At 51.5% G+C, this 17,744-nt stretch overlaps 1 protein-coding gene across 1 annotated transcript in view; it reads right to left on the reverse strand.

Annotated features, from left to right (window-relative positions):
- The window catches only part of SIL1 (SIL1 nucleotide exchange factor), an 82,855-nt gene that overhangs the window by 12,980 nt on the left and 52,131 nt on the right, over positions 1–17,744 (reverse strand). The gene's annotated exons all lie outside the window — the stretch shown is intronic.

A 17,744-nucleotide genomic window follows, 5' to 3' on the forward strand; every position in this document is an offset into this window, starting at 1 on the left:
GGGTACTCGCGTCGGTGTCCCTGCCAAATATCAGCACAGCAGTAATTTTTCTTGTAGCTTCAGTTGAAAGATAAAGGAAAATTGCACCCACCTATAATTACTGTTATTATTGTTGTTGTTGTTTTTCAAACATTTACTATGTACCTTTCTATTTTCCAAATATAAAATAAGACAGAGACATTCCCCCAAACCTTTCTAAGTGTTAGATACATCTCACTTACCATTAGACACCTAAAATTAAGACATCTAGCTTCACTGAGCTGCCTGGGCTCCCTCGGTAGCATGTTCCAATCTGCAGCCTGTACATCCCCAGAGAACCAAACTGCTCCTGGATTTCCAAGGAGCCTGCCCAGGCTAACCCAGAAAGGCAAGTCTACAGCCAAAAGCTTTGGATTGGCTCTACAGGGGGCTGTGTCTATTTTATTTTATTTTATTAAGTTTCTGAGGAATGTGGTGACCAGCAGTGAGCAGAAAAAAAATGCCCTACCCTGGGGGAGCTGGGGCTGTCTTTGGCTCCTGCCTTACAACGATGCTTTGTCTTTTGGAGGCGTCTCTCTCCTGGTTGGAGATGGAGCCTGGACGCTTGGCTCAGGTGGATAGACATGGGAAGACTGAAGCTTGGTGGCGTGGAGCCCATCTTCAGAGAAAGGGGACTGGAAGTAACTAGGAATGTCTGAATCAAGCTGTCAAGGAGTTACAGTGACCAAGCTAGCTAACAAAATATGTTAATAAAGCAATGAATGAACATCTATATATAAAAAAGAAACACAGCTAAACTGAATGCTCAGAAAGGGCAGGAGCAAGGAGGGGAAGCACTTTCAGAAGGGAACTTTTGCATAAAAGATGCAGTGGAATAAGGCACTTATGGCAGGAGAAGGGAATCTCAGCAGCGTGTCCTACATCAGTGGGATGGAGAGAAGAGACACCTCGACACAGAAAGCCAACGCGCCAATTAAGTTTTCATGACCTTAATGGCATAGACAAAAACGCCTCCTCTGCCACGGAGATGGAGGGAGCCGACAGATGGGCTTAGCCTGGGGATGAAATGGTTAGGAAAAGCCAGGAAGATCTTGAGATGAGCACTGCTGGTGCATTGGAGGGCAATTGTGGGTACCAGAGGTACGTTCACCAGGACAGGAGCTAAGGGCTTGATCACTGGGGCAGGAGAAACCTCCGAGGGCTGAGAGGCGCCGTGGAAGATACGAAGCCTGGATTCAGAAACAGCTTGAGCGTGAAGGAGGAAGCGGGGTTCGATTTATTCAACACTCTGGAACTGTGGAAAGACATACGCTACCCAAATGTTAGCTGCGATGATCACTTCCCACTGTCAGACGCTGTTAGGGGAGGACGGGAAGGTGACACAACCAGGAGTTCACACATGTGCTGCGAAGGCGCAGGAGGAGGGAACACTTGCCAGGATTGCCGGGACGGTAATACTCCAGTTGGTCACAGCCTAGTAAACAAAGCTGGGTTTGCATTTCCACCTGCATTGGTCAGGGGAGGAGGGAGGGCAGCGACTGCCCCACGGAGCCGTCACGGACACGCACACAGCGCCGGGTGGTCTCTGCCTGCTGCTGGGGGCCGCGGGGTGCTGTGCCGACCTGCAGAGGCTGCGGATGCTCAAGGGAACCACTTCAGACACCAATGCACCTTAACTGATGCTCCCTGCCTGCACGGACATTCGTCAGGCCACGCAGGAGCACCAGGGGTGTCCCCTTCCAGCACCCCTCAGCCCGGCACGCGGCAGCCGCGCTGATCTCAGGCCCCTCGGGCAGGGGAGGCTGCCACGGCCTGCAGCTGAGCACACAAACCCTGCGAGATGGGGAGCCGCCTGTTCCGTGCTAATGACTAACGACACGAGTGCATCATCCTCCCGTGGCCATCCCCTCAAGTGTGAAAACCTGGCCTCCTTCCCGAGCGGAGCTGCTGTTGCTTCCCGCAGACAACATCCGTCAGCGACTCGTGATGAAGAGAGCAGGATCCGCACACCTCCTGCCTTCCTCCGTCCTTCCTTTTTTCCCCCCCAGCAACGAGGGCACCAGCTGGAGACCAGCCCCGGGAGGATTTGTAGGGCCTTCTCCCCTCCCTTGCCTCACTGGCTGGCTTTCTGCCTTGCCCCAAAGCTGGTGACACCAAGTGGCACCCGCAGCGCGGGGCGAGGCGTCCCACCAGGTCAGCACAGCGACTGCCTCCTCCCCTCTTCCCTTCTGTCTGCTGCACAAAACCTGGGGAAAAACAACCTCAATTTGAGCTCAGCTGATCGATGTGAAATTCAGCAGTGGGTCTCATCTGCTCCTCACCCCCAGGAGGGAGCGCTTGGCAGTAGGGGTAGGAGACAAACCAATTATCACATTGGGAAATGGAACTTTGCTTTTTGGTCAAGTCCATCTTGCAAAACTACCGTGTAGCTCAAATTCTCTCCCTTTTGTGTGCTTTCGCTGTAAATTCCCCAAATCCGGCACAAATCTTCCAGCGTGTTTGCCCTGGGATAAATCTGGGCAAGCTCCCGGTCCTCAGAAGCTGATCCACGTTGACGTCCTTCACGCCGCGCCGTGACAGCTCGTGGCACCTAATGCCTTCGGCAATCTGGGCCCCCTTATTTATGGCAATGGCCCTCCCCGTTCCACCGCACAAATCTGGGGCCCTACAGCTGACTGGGGACACATTACTTCTTCCTGAAATGTAGGCCACAAAGCCACTTTAGTTCTGCTTTTGCTTGTAAATCATGGGCTTACATATGTAATTGGCCTAAACCGTAAGAGCAAACAACAGCAGTGGTAGCACAGTGCCAGCAATTATTCATGCCTATAATAAACGCCTGTAAAATTGAAAGCCAGCCTTTAAAAATCTGGCTCCTAACTGCACATACGAAAAAGACAAAAAACTCATTTGCAGGGCTTGGCCAGTGGAGTTTTTGATGTGGGGTTAGAGGCTGAGAGGGTTAGGATTTTTTTTTCCCCTTTTTAATTCTTTAAAAACATCGCTCACGCCTACTTCAGGTCAGGGATTATTTTGGCTGCATTTCAGAGTTTCGGAGTAAACCCAGTGACGTGCACGGAGGACAAATCCGCCCTGCGTATTAACAGAGGAGATCGTTGGGAAGGAGCACAACTGATCCCATCCCTCAGCAGGCAGGAGGAGGAGAGCATCCCTCACACGCCGCCTTTCTCCCCGCCGGGTGCTGAGCCAGCAGCGAGCCTGCCCACGGGGTGTCACCAGCTGGGGGGGACAAGCCCAGGGGACAACACCGGGCTGCGATTCCACCACCTCCAGACCCTGAATTTCTTCAACGATCAGCAAGGCTGGGAGGTGGCAGCACCGGGAACAAACGGAGAGAGGATGGGGATGGGGTGGCTGCCAGGGAGCGGGGAGAGACTGCCCGGTGTGCGCACAGGGAACGGGCACCTCACTGCGCCCACCCCAAAAGCAATGCCTTGGGTTCTCCTTGGGCACCTGCCTTCACATCCTACAGCTGGCCTTCCACACATCCCTTGGGGGGCCAGGGGATGGCCAGGGGCTCCGGGGCTGGAGGGTCCCGTAGCTTTGCTGGCCCCGTGCTCCTCCAGCGCTCACGGGGCAGAAGCAGATCTCTCCCGTGCCAGCACCAGCGTGGAGCACAACACCACAGGAGCAGGGACGTTTGTGTTGGGCCTCCCAGGTCTGAGGAACTGAAGGACTTCCTTAAGCACAGAGCACATTTCACATTTCCCCGGGCAGCTCTGATTTTCCCAGCTCTAAGTGGTGAATGGGGAGAGCCCTGCAAGGACCGCTGCCCCTCTCTCCGCCACGCGGAGCTTCCCCTTCTGAACCGGTCTGGAACTACCAAGTTTCGGGAGCTTCTGAAGGGAACCACACTCATCAGAGCTCAGAGGGGACCTTTTGGCCTGAGCCCCACTAGAAACGCTGCCACAAGGATCCTCCCTTCTCACAATTAGCAGGGACAGAGACATCGCGATGCCGGGCGATGCGGTGCTGCTATGACAACAGGACCCGGAGACTCGTTACGGGTCTCATCGAGGGATAACGAGCAATCACGGCTCCCGGAGAAGGCAGATATCAATGAGGGCTGGTGATATTGCCACATTTCCCCGGCTTGGGCTGGGCCTTTGGTGAGCCTGTAGGGGTTGGCTCGCGTTGTCAGGGCGCAGGCACCGCGAGTACAACTTCTGAGGACGGGCAGATTCCTGGGGAGTACGGATGAATATTCATGAAGGAACTCAGTTTGGGAGAGGAAATGAATCAAGTGTGACAAATGCTGCCTATTAGGAAAAGAGGGTGGTGCCTATTTTTAGTGGAGTTAAGCAAACATTGAGGCTCACTCTCTAAGAACTCCAAATAATGCCACTCGCCGGCTCTGCCTCCCCATCGCCGGGGAAGAATTTAGCAGCATGTTGCCACAGCCAAAACCTGCTCGCCTGAACAGAAGCGTTCTGGTTTAGCCCTCGTATGTGTTTTTATAAAAATAAAAGTTTTAATCTCTAATCTGCATAGGAAGATGTGACAGCTTCCACCAGGATTTTTCCCCCCTCTCCAGCATCAGAAGGCTCGGAGGAACCTTTTTAAGACGGAAGAAAACGCTGCATTCAAATCTCCGAAAAGAGCACTCACGCGGAGCTGTAATCACTTCAGATGCACAGAATTATCAGGAGGAGAAAATTCATCTCACTTAGAATCAAGACCCAATTTGAGGCAGAAAGGAAGAGGCTTGGTTTGCCGCCGTGCCAAGCACTCAGACTTTTCACTGAAGTCAAAGAAGCTCCAGCTGCTCAGAGCCATTGAAAATCATGCCCAGAATCTCTAGTGAAACTTGTTTGTAGAGATGACAGCAAGCTGATAAGGATGTTGACTATTCCCAATAAGCACACATTATTTTATATTTTTAGAGATACTTAGCCCGGCTATTATTATTATTAAGCAGAGGTGGAGTATTTACTGCCTCCTTCTCGGAAATCTGTGAAAATGCTGCCTTTCAGCAGGCTCCTCTTTTCTTCTGGTTAATATTAAAGAGTTTCCTCTTACTTTTCAGACTTACAAAATGTCCAATTAAGAAAGACAACAGAAAGAGAGCACTGCCTGATAAAAATACCATGCTCCCCACGAAGCTATTTGAAACGCCTCCATCTCACAACCTGTGCTCCTGACCTGAGATTAAGAGCAGGGCATTTGGAGAGGTCTTTACGGTGTTGTCCTAAGAGCGAGCACTCAGAAGATGCCGTGGGCAAGGGGATGGCACAAAAAGGGAGGAAGGACCCTGAGAGAAAAGCCCCTGCAGGCACAGTCCCGCTGCCATTAGCTCAGCTCCTTCCTTGACTCCTCCACCTCCAGCACCACGTGGCTTTTGTCACATCCCTTGCAGAGCTTCAATTGTGGTCTTACTGATGGCTTCTTCTAACAAAGAAGCAGCTCTGCAATGAGACCTGTACATATTTATTTGCTATCTCCCTGCGGTACCCTGATGCTCCTGATGGGGCTGGGTGGGACTGCACCGTGCCAGCCACCTCCGGCAGCCTGCCATCCCCTCACCCCCTCCCTGCAGGGAAGTCCAGGAGACAACAGTTTTCAGAAGAAACGAGGTACCTTACTCAGCTGAGTCCTCCTGAATCTCAAAGAGGTGGCTCAGCTGACCAGCGTCCTCTCCTTACCTTCATGTTGCTGCCTAGCAGCATGGGGTGGATGGGGAGCTGGTTAATGCCAGATCTGCCCAGAACAAAAGAATTGCAGAGAATCATAGAATATCCCGAGCTGGAAGGGACCCATAAGTCCAACTCCTGGCACCACACTACCCAAAATTTCAGACCATGAGACCATTTGCTGGAGTCCAAGTGAAAGCCTGGAGCCTGGGGCTGGACGGGCTTTTAAGAGAAGGGCCATCTGCATGCCAGGGAGCAGACAACCCCTGAGGTTTGCCTCCCCCTGAGGTTCCCAAACTGGCCTCTCCTGACTCCCCCGGCTTTCAGGAGACGAGCTCCCCTTCCATTTGGAGGGCACAGCGCCCACCACTAACGAAGCACTGGGGCAGCCCACGTCCCCGGGGTGCTGCACACAGCTGGGTCCCCGGCAGGCAGTGCTCACCGTGCGTCGTCCCTGGGCACGTCACGGGGTCACTTGTTAGCGAAGTTGGGTCCCTCGTCCTTTAGAAAACCCAGCTCCGGCCCTCGCTGCGGCCGGCCCTCAGCAACTGTTGCCATGGTTATTGCATTTGAGTGCTTTTCATCAAGAAGATGCTGCAACAGCTGAATTGTCTCTAGCACGAGTTATTTAGGAATAACTAGTTAGTGAGTAGGAATAATGGGTTTAAACTGCCCACAGAAGCCAGCGATCGCAATTATTTTTGCTTTGATCCTGCCTTCTTTCTGGGCTCTGCCAGGTTCAGGTTTAAAGTGTGGGCTAGAGATAAGCAGCAAAGGATGAACGCTTCCTGAAGGGAAACGCACTCATCTCTGCGAGGAGATTAAAAGTCTCTCTTTACAGAAAGCCTCTGCCTTTCAATCAGTCATAAATAGGTTATAACAAGGCACAGCAATAAACCGGGAAACACAGATCCCCACCTGTCGGGTTCAGGTGGAGAAATGAGACGTACTTCCCAGCTCCACCGTGTTAATTGGTAATCAAGACGTGATGGGCAGAGCCCCAGCTCCGTCCACCAGGTGTGGGGAGCGACTGGCGTGCCGGCACCCTCCGGCACGGCGCCAGGACACGTGCTGCTCGCCGGGCACACAGCTCGTGGTGGGCACGAGCCCACGGCTCTGCTGGGGTGCTGGCACCTTGCGCCGAGCCGTGCTTCAGACCCACTTTCAAGATCACAAAGTAGGCGAACAAAGCCTGCTCCAGAAAGCCGGGTCCGTGTTGTTTTGCTCTCATTTAAAGCTCTGCAAAGTGACGGGGTAACAATGGAGCTGGCTTCCCCCCGCAGATCAGGTCCCACAGCGCAGTCCGTCAGGCATTTAATGACATAAACGCCTTGTGCTGCTCTGTGCCTGCCCTGGTACAGCTTTTGGGCAGGGAGGCGCATCCCACGGGACCTGCAGAACAGCACAGCTACAGCGCAGGCACTGGGAGCCTGCTGCAGCCTGCACCCACCTGCACCAGAGCCCCCAAAACCCCATCCCCTTACAGCGGTGGGCACAGCAGGGTGAGGATGCTGCCCGGGGTCCCCCGGAGCAATCCAGCTTCAGCTTCATTCACACACACGAGCCTAAAGGCAAGAGAAACGCAGGAGATATCAGCCAAGCAAAGCACAACTCACTGGAGCCAACGCAGCGGCCGTGCCACGGAGGCTCCACGCAGAGCAGAGCACTGGGCTCAGAGGGGTGCCGAGCCAGCAGCAACCAGCAGGGACCCCTCAGCTGGCTCCAGCACCTCAGCCAGAGCCACCAGGCTCTGCCACCAGCTCCTGCGGGCTCGGCTTCACCTGGCTGTGCTGCTGAGCCTTACGCTGCTGGCAGAGCTGCGGCCCACCACGCAGCTCTGCCCACAGCACGCCACGGCCCCGACCACCCACGGGCAACGAGCTCCTCTCTTGCCAACAGGCTGCACTTTCCTAACAGCAACAGGCGAAACCAAATAACTGCATTTATGTGACGTGATGCCCAAAGAGATCGCGATTCAGCCTTTTCTGAGTTACCAAAAGAGACAGAAAAAGACTTCACTTATTCTAGCTAAAGTAGCTGGATTTAAAGAAATTAAATTTGTCAGTTCATTAGCGTGTAACATAAAAATGAAAAATGCATTTCTAATTCCTGATCCACTAATCCACAATCCGCTGATCTGCAATCCCCAGAGCCCCCAAAGAAAGAAAAGAAAATCCACAGCAGCCTCACACTACTTCTCTAAGACTTCCTGGGCACGTCCTGCAGAGAAAGCTCGCGCGGCAGACCCTTCCTCCCTGCACAAAATACACTGTGGCACATTTCCTGCTGTGCTTGAGGGTATCATGAATAACAAAAAACAAATTGCGCTTGTCAGAATAAATGAACAATGGATGTTCTGTGAGGTGCCAGGCTAGATGCTTCACGTGTTTGCTCAACTCCCTATCGATCTGCAATATCAGCTCATTTGCAGCAGCCCTCCCGCTCCCCAGGACAATTAGCGAGGCGCTGTATTTGCCTTCTTAACTCAGAATCGCTGCTGCTGCACTGCTGGGAAGGTGGCTGGCCCATGAGAAAGGCTCCCCTGGCTGGCCTGAAGGGCTGTGGCCCTCTGCACCTTCTTCCCAGCTGATGGCCCTCTGCGGAAGCTGCTCCTCTTCCACTTCTGCCCCTTGCTCACTTTGCATACATCAAACCCTGACTGCCACGGGCGATACCAACTTTCTACACCAAATCCTTCTTTGCATTATTTTAAAAGCCTCTGCTTCATCCAACTGGCCAGGCTGGAGGCATCCAAAATCCTCCCTTGGGCAAGCACACCCCACGGCAGCACAAGCCGTGGCTCTGTGCAGGGGGAGATGCGCTGCCAGCTCCGAGCTGTGGGTTGGGAAGTCGGGCTGAAGCTGGGGGGGCACCACAGCACGTAGCCGCCCCCCTCGTGTCCTCTCCAGACACACTGACACAGCTCCCTGTGCTGACCTGCTCTGGCCTTTGCAAAGCAACTCTGCCTTCACTCGCTGAAGCTGCTGAGGACTTGCTGCCCATGCACGTGTGGCCGTGGTTGGAGCTTTTCGGCTGGTTTGCGTGGGGAGGCCTGGCTTGCAAGGCACAAGGCAGAGACCTCCCTTCTGCAGCTTCTTCTCTTTCTCCTTGCCAGCAGCTAGGTGAGAAAAGCTTTAAAAGTGCGTGGCTAGACTCCAAAAACATCCACTACTGCCCAAACCCACGCAGATAATGCCACCCTGTACTCCTCCACTGCTCCCTTTTGAGGGGCAGATGCACCCTTCAGCATCCCAAAAGCAAAGACGTCCCCAGCACGCACGGACCACATGCTGCATCTGCACCTCCACGCTCCCAAACTCCTTGGAACATCCCTCAAAGCCTTCCCCCTCCCCAGCTCTCCTCTCCACCGCAGCAGTCGCACAAGAGCCATCAATGACTGCACAGCTGTGGGAAGCTCGAGACCAGAAATAGCAGCTCGTTACCGAAGCGCGTCACCGCGTGCCAGGGACCCCGATGCGCCCTTCAGCTCCTCTTCCCATCGCTGCCACAGCTCTACCAGCTCCTCGCGCCCTCCTGCAGGAATAACACGCACCTGTACCCGTCCCAAGCCCCGTGCTGTGACCTGAAGGGGACAACCTGGGACTGAGCCCACCAAGAGACCCCTGTATTTGTTACACCGAGCTCCTCAGCCCGTGCGTGGGGACTCACGCCACCTGAACTGGTCTTGGGGTGCTGCCCGGGCAGGACCAAGCCCTGGAAGGGTTTGGTTAATCCTAACGCCGACTCCAGTTCGGGTTCCATCTGTCTTTATTCCTCCAGGGATTAATAAAGCAGCACCGTGTGTTTTCACACACTAGCTGAACCAAAATTAAGACAGATTTCAATACAAAGTGCCTGAGAAGAAAAAGCATTTTTTAGTAGGAAAATTTCAGGGTCGTTACTGTTCTCAGCTTGGAGAAAGATTTTGTTAAATAAGATCAGCGGGGTATTAATTTGGAGAACAACACAGGTGAATTCCTGCCTGGTGCAAGACACACAAACACACCAAAATCACATCTAGGGGCCCCCAGGACAGGAGCATGCGTGGAGACGTGCTCCCGGCCCCGTCTGACGGGAGGTGGGCAGCTGGCAGCGGGAGATGGGAAGCGCCCACGTGTGCAGCAGCCGGCACCCTGCTGCACCAGGCATGGACCAGAATCCAGAAACCCTTTTAAACTCTGTTATGTTGACAGGAAGAGATAAAACAACAGTAAGAACCCTCGCGTTTCATCACATGTGGCATTTTTTAGCTGCTTAAGGCTAGGGGAACCTCTCCATTTCACGGTACCGGTACCACCCCAGGATTTTTGCTCCTAGCTCCAAAAAAAACAGCCACAGGCGTGCTCAGCCAGACAGACCTGCATGTCCACTTCAATAAGGCAATTCCTATGTTGCTCTAGTGGTTTATACAAAGCAGCAGCCCTAATTACTGATCTCAGCAGACGGAGCCAAGGCCTAACAGCCTGTCCCTCAAACAGCCGCGGCGGAGCCGTGCCCATCGCCGCCAGCCAAGCAGCAGCACCGTGCTCACTCCTTCCTCTCCCAGAGATGTGATCCTCCTTCGGTGACAGCCAAAAAATGCAGGGATGCTCCCGATGGACAGGTCAGCTGCAGGACAGCTAACACAATCGAACAGGTACAGCTCCACGTTGGGACAGGAACAACTGAGAAACGGCCACAAACACGGAGGGAGCAGCGTGATGGACGGGGCGCTCGCTGTGACCCACAGGCTGCAGCTAACACAACCCGACTGCTGGCAGAGTCCTTTCTCTTGCCCATCACCTATTTTCAGGGCATTAAAAAGGAGAGACAGAGAAGTTACATGGTGTGCTCTGCGCTAGGATCATAACAGACAATGCCAGTGAGACAGAGGTGCGCTGGGGGGCAGCCTGGTGAGCCTGACGGATGCGAGGACGCAGCCCTTTGCTGGTTGCCTTCTGGAACTGGCTACCCTGGAAACTCCTTAACTGCAGCAGAAAGGCTGAGTGATGTACAGAGAACCAATTTAGGCTTCAGATCTATTCAGAACTCATGCAGTGGTGTCAATGGGCTAGGACTCGGTGGGCAGCAGCGGCGATAACGTTCCTCAGACCTGGGGGATGGCTCCAACCACGGGGCAGGGGCTGCCCCCAGGAGCCTGGCAGGGCTCGGAGGTCTGCCCGGCCTCCCAGACAGCCGAGCCAGCAGTCATCCCCTTCCGAACCACGCCAGGCAGCTCTGAGGGCTTCCAGTGGACATTTTCTTTTAAGCAGAAATAGGATCGTCTAAAATACAGATCAAAACCCGGCTCGCACGAAGATGCAGAACGTCAGCACCTGAGGGAAGATGCAGGCAGTCAACAGCGATGATGAGTTTCTTCAGAAAAAGATAATTTCCAGTAAGCTGTTGTTTTTTCTCTCAGCAGAACATTACCCTATGCAAACACTTGGAGAGCCTTGAAGGGGCTGCGGTTGGAAGCAATCTGGTGGAAGACCCGAGGAACTGCCTTTGTGGATGAATAACCAACTGTTCCGCTGAATCTTAAAGCACGCGGGCAGACGGAAGACAAAAAAAAAAACTTGATCAAAACACAGTATCTGGAAAACAGGCAGGCTGGAGGATGCCAGCCTGGGAACGAGCTCATGTGCCGAGACTTGATCCCTCTTCAACCAGGACAGGCAAGGGCCAGCGGTAGGCACTGTGACAGTGGTAGGCACTGTGACAGCCCACGGCTGCTGGCTGGTTTTATTCGCTCCCTGCATGAGCCCTGGGCCCAGCAGCTCTGCCTTCCCCTCAGCACGACGGGGAGAGCAGGGGAACAGCAGAGGGCTGGCAAGAAACTGGAGCCAAACCCCCGAAACCACCTGGAATCCCCCGAGAGCTACGGGCAGGCCCCCAGGACCCCTCCAGGAGCCTGGCTCTGCCTTTCCCCGTTCGTGCTGCGAACCCGGAGGGATCTGCCTCTGCATGCTCGCTGCGTACAGCCTGCCAGCAATTAAATCCAACAAAAGCAGCAATCAGGAAAGGGGTAGGAGGGTGCACACAGCAGGACCTGCAAAGAAAGGGACGGATCCAGATCCTCCCATAGCAGCTCAGACAATTGACATAATCACGGGGCCAGCTCTGTCCACCCCAACCCCTGCTCGGAGCAGGTATGTAATTGAGGCTGGATCCCGCATTTCCTGCTCTCATTGTTCGTCTTCCTCCCATTTTTTTTGTTTCTTTGTTCTATTCAATGCACTTTCTCAACCTCCCTTCTAAAAACACATTAAGGACGGGCTGCTGCAGCCCTCTGCACAACGTGATTAAAGAGGAGACGCAGATGCCTCTTCTTTGTGCAGCGTTTTGCACCTATTACTCGGAGGGAATGCAGGGAACACGCGACATGGAAAAGTCGCAGCAGGTCAGGAAAATAATGTAGGTGTTACGTAGGAAAATCTTTGAAGCTTGTGAAGCCATTAACTGAGTGCAGAGGCTGTAGTAGAAAGGATAAACAGAGAACATGGATGATGAATAAAGAGTGGCTTAAGTGACAAAGGAATACATGTTGCGTCCAGTGATGAAGCACCAAACCCAGCAAGTTTGGGCTGTTTTCTGCAGAAAGTGATTAGGTAACCAGTCTGAGTGCATATCCTACATGTGAACCACAATAACTCAATGCCTTGAGCGGAGAGCACGCCTCCTGTTTGTCCTAAATGAGAGAAGACAGAAACAAGGCGTTTTATACAACGCGTGACCTGGCTGCGAGGACGTTTTTCTGCAGGTCGTGTCCCCAGCCTCCCTGCTGAAGGCAGGGCACTGCCGAGCCCGGCCAGGCACCGCCAGCTCTCCTGCACGGCTCTGCATACCTGAAAAATTCCCCACATTCAACCCAAGTGAAGACATCCCCAACCCCGAAACAATCCCGCTGGGACAGGCTAAGATGTCCTAGATGTCCACCCATCCCATGCCCACCACGTCCTTCCCTGCTGCACCGGCTCAGCCTCCAGAAACCTGCCCTCACCCAGCATTTACACGACCAAAGCATTCAGGAAAATGAAAACAAGCAAAAAACTCTGATTCTAGATTTTTCTCCCGGGGTCTGCTCTCCCTGTTTTCACAAGAGCACGAGGATGGCAGTTTACTATTTAATTGTTAATTACACTTCCTTGTTATATTTCAGATGATGAAAAATGTTTAGGGATTTATTCTTCTGTGTAATTAACCATAATGATGAAACACAGTTTTATACCGCACTGCAGTTTTTGTTGAGGTTATTTATAATGGGAAAAGGCTAAATAGGTTGAGTTCATTATCGTTACAGAAAAAATTGAGGTGACCCAATCAAATTAATTTGAAATTAAGTGCAGTGAGGCTGCTAACTCCACACAAGTCAGGAGTTCAAATAAAAATAGAATCGAAGCTACAAAGCAAGAAATTACCAGTGGGCAGGGAGCTGAGCTGGAATTCCTGCATCTGAGAGGTGGCAGCACACAAAGTTGTCAAACAAGGCCACTGAAGCAAACAGCGAAAATGAATAAAGAGATGGGAAAAGATTGCAGGGTGTAAAAAGAAGCCGGAGGAGGAAGGGATAAACATGAAGATGGATTTGAAATAAATGGGAAGGGACAGTGCTTGTTAAGCTAACTATATGTATCTTTCTGCCTGGAGATTCTTCTGTCCTTAGGAGACAGAACCGAAGCAAGGTCTTCAATTTTACTTTTCCTGAGTTTATCGTGTGACGCTGGACCTCGATATTAAACAGCAGTGAGCATCAACCAGTTTCATTGCCAAGTCAGACTTAATTCCACATCTGGTGGGGATTTTCTCCTGTCGGCAAAGATCCTGAAAGCCTCCAGTACTCCTCCGACAGACACAGGGGTCGGATGCGGTAGGGGAGCGGACACCACCGAGATACCAACAGCTCCAGGGGGTGCGAGACACAACATTCCTCTGTCCCTACCTCCCGAAGGAAAGAAGATGAAAAATCAGAAGCCAAAGAAACCAGGCAGACCTCGTGGTGCTGAGTAGCTCACGCACAGCTCGGCGCTGAGCTGTGCGGGGAGGCAGCAGGCCCGTGGCTCCTCGTTGCCGACACGGGGCAAGCTCTCAGCGCACCCTGGGGCCGGCTGAGATGAGTAAGGGCTCTGGGGATGTTTGTGATGCACGCTGTCAGACTTCCAGGGGGCTGTAACTTATGGGAAATGAATAAGAGAGGCAACGGGCTGACACGAGACACGTCTGGGAAACTTCCAGGCTGCCGCCAGACGATGCCCAGGTGACCGGCTGGGACGGGTTTACTCCCAAGCCTTTGCCAAGTCGTAACATTTGATTTATCATTCAGGGCTGAAATGGGGAACAGCGAGATCCCGGTAGCTTCGGGCTTGTTGGAAGGTCTCCCACACAATGAGGCCGTGCTGGGGACTGCCCGGTGTCCCGGAGGACAGCTGGCACACACGGGATCACACCACGGGCTGCAGATCCTGTCCCCAGCTACACGGCTCGAACAGGACTCGGGGCCTGGCTCCCACTTCGGCCACACCAAAATCTCACTTTCTGCCCTCTCTGCCCTCTCCCCGTGAAACACAAACCGCTTCTCTTTGCCTCACAGGCTGCATGGCTTAGCTCCTCTCCTTCCTCACCTCTAACTCACCCCTACGCACATGGGGATCATTTGGGATAAAGCTTCAAGAATGCATTTGACATAAATTATTGTTCCCCTCCTAAACGGATTACAAAAATCCTTTTATTACAAAATATTAAAATGTTCAAATTATTGGTGTGGAAAAACGCTTCCTGGTGGTAAAGTTTTTAAAAATTAAGGTTTTAAGCACAAACGTAATCCTTCCTGGCTAACATTTCCAGCCTTGTGAAACATCTAGATACAAATTGCACAGAGGCCTGGCTGTGCTGCAAACAAAGGAAGATGTTGCCTGTAAATAGCTTAGAGGACATCAGAAGACACTTCTCTCATCAGCAATCTTTTTAGCTTAATATAGCTCCTCTTTGCATAAAACATTGACATTTTTGCAATGTTTGGACCCAATGGTGCGAATGCTGATTGTCATCCGAAGATGCCGGAGCGTACCTTCAGAAATATGCAAGAGCATTTTACAGACAGTAGTTTCACTTGCCTCCAAAATGCTGTATCTTAATATTTCATACTTTATATATATTTAAATGTTAGTACCACTGGATAAATGCTAACATGCTTTTATGCTAATGCAATCACTGAAAATCCAGATAATGTTGTGTATTGGCATATACTGTTAGTGAATTATGGATACCTAAATGTACAATCCCACATGCCTAGCAATTATTTTTGTTAGTGCATTTAACTTTTATTTGCAATCAGAGCACATGAGGATTGTTCAAATGAAGTTTACTTTTGCAAACTGCTGAATGGAAAACATTTTGTTAAAGGTTTAAAAACAGTGAGGCTGTGATGAGGTTGCAGAGTTGCAATAAGGGCAGCACTCAGAGAACTCTACCAGATGGAACGATGTTTGGTTTGGTCACAGACTTGGCAATTAAACCCTAAATGTCTAAAACTAAGGGCGTATAAGAGAAACAAGAGATGAAATCTTGATTTCTTCCCTACCAGGCCACTCTCCCCCAAGACAGAGGCTCACAAGTAGAGGCAGGCGGAGCCCTGGAGGACCGCATGCACCCAGGCAGCCCCCTGGGACCCTTTCCTCTGGGGACCAAACTCCTCTGTGTTAGTGCTGCTTTTCAAAACCAGTTTAAGCCAAATAAACCAGACTGCTATCAGGGCAAGGAAATACCAAACATCCCCTGCTGTGCCTTCTCCTCCTCCTCCTCCCTTCTGCCTTTGTTGATTTTGGTATCTTGGCCAGCTACATGGCCCATTGACTCAAGTTGCTGATCCACTTGAAAACCATTTTATCCCAGCTCAGTTTTCAGCTCTCTGAGCCAAATCCCCACCAGACTGCACGCAGGCAGGGCCCGGGACACAGCCCGAGGCAGTGCTGCTGCCCTTCTACAGCAGTTGCACTTATATTCACTGCGAAACCAGTGCCTGAAGCAAGGGAAGAACTGCTCTAAATCCACCTCCCACCTGCAGCAGGTCACTGGCAGTGAGGAAGAACTTCAGTGAAAGTTACAGGCCTGGAGAAGGAAATCAGAGCTTCAGTTTTAGGCTGTGAACCTGGGAAATCAGCAGGCTCTGTAGGAGGACACAGCTCTGACCTCTCTAAGCAGCAGGAGCAAGACCTGGGTGATGCAGCTGGTTTCTCCATCCTTCCCCTGCTTCGTGCCTGCACCCACCTGGTCAGAGTTACCCACAAAGCAAACCCGAAGAAAACCCGAGCATTTTTCAATTTAAAAGTTCTGGATCTGACCCACGCAGTGAGAGAGTCTGACTCAGTGCCCCGTGGTTTTCTCCTGCGTAACACCACTCGCCTACAGGCAGCACCACAAACGACCTCCTGCAGGTTTGGCTACGCCAGGACTTACCAACCTCCCAGGCTGGCCAGAGGAGCTGCTACAATCACAATTTGATTTTTCTCTGGGAAGGTTTGCTTAGCTTGAACCTGCTGGCTTGAGCCAACCTGGCTGCTTTCACTCGAAGGGACCTGGGGGGTGCCACAGACCCACCTGGCGAGCAGGAGACTGCTGCCTCTTGCCCAGGCACGGCTCGGCATCCAGCAGAGGACCTGCCACCAGCACAGGGTACGTGAGCACAGATCAGATCATGTCCCCGCAGCCCAGTGAGCTACAGCACCTCTGGGCCATTACAGGGAAGTCCTGCCACCAGACCGAGGCCCCCAGGAACAACTACAAGGGAAGGAAATAAATAACAACCCCTCCAAAGAACAAAGCACAACTGAAAACGCTTAGCGTGAAGTACATGAAATGCCCCTGGCAGTTTAAGCAGAGCACAGAGTAACCTGAGACAAGGTACGAACAAATAAATTAACCAGCTAGCACAAAGCAGATGAGTTGGCATGTAGGTGTCTACTGAGAAAGCTTAAGCACAGCAAGGAGAAAAAAACAAATCCAAAACTGCAGCATAATATTCCTCACATTTTGGAACTCAGCTCTCAGACAATACATCATCTGAACCACTCAAAATTACCATCTGTCAGAACGTCCTTTAAAGAAATAAGGCTTAAAAGTTTTCAGAGCAGTATTTTAATATTGTCACGTTAGAAAAGACCCACTTTCTGTCCAAAGGAAGGCATTTCCAATAAAATGAGGAATACTATGCAAAAACATTAGTTTCATCAGCCAGTGCTACATGCTCATCTCATGAGAGAACAAATTTCTTGAGTCTTGATCATGTCACATTAGCTAAATCTGGAAAGATAGGACCTGAGAGCCCCTTTTTATTTTGTAGGTTGCCTTTATATGTTTCCAGAGCCTCTGCACGACTTTCTCTTTTTGAAACATATAATTAAACATCCACATGCCATTAAAAACCCTGAGGAAACAATTATAGTTTCAAATATTCAGCTATGCCAGCAGATGACAAGCAGGTCTACCTCTCTGCCATGAAGGAATGTATCTGACTGTAATCAATAAGGCGAGCTCTGTTTCAAACCATGAGCTGGATCATTTCCTGGTGTAAATCAGGGGACCTGCTGCTGTCAGTGAAGCCACATTGCTCTGCACATGCTGAAGACCAGCTGCATTCTATGTAAGGTTGCAAAAGAAATGCAGATTTGTAGACTATATATTAGACCAAGTGATAAATAATTTATAGCGGTGGAGAAAGTGATTATATTTTTAGGCACAGAAATAAGCAGATATAATGGTCCTGACTTTCAATCTTCAGTCTTCACTCCTGACCTTGAAGTTTGGGTCCATCCAATGTATTTTTCAAGTCTCTGTGCAGGGGAATGCACAATAGACCTGTGCACACAACAATGCCCAAACACCCATAAAGCAAAAAGAGCACCAACGAAACCCACAGGGTGCACCTGAGTGGTGCACGTTCCCACCTAGCACGGGGCACACTGGGCTCCTTTGGGCGATAGCCATCAGCCAGTGAACCACAGACATCCTCCAGATCAGTCTCTAATGCTTTATCTAATCAAAACTGCTTTGGTTATGCCTGTAGGTCAGAGGGATGTGTCCCTAAGGCTAAAGAAAGATAATAAAATCCCTTCAAAGACCATGGGAGTTGCTGTATTT

The sequence above is a fragment of the Aythya fuligula genome, chromosome 14 (assembly GCF_009819795.1).
Source record: "Aythya fuligula isolate bAytFul2 chromosome 14, bAytFul2.pri, whole genome shotgun sequence".
In the NCBI taxonomy this organism is placed as follows: domain Eukaryota; kingdom Metazoa; phylum Chordata; class Aves; order Anseriformes; family Anatidae; genus Aythya; species Aythya fuligula.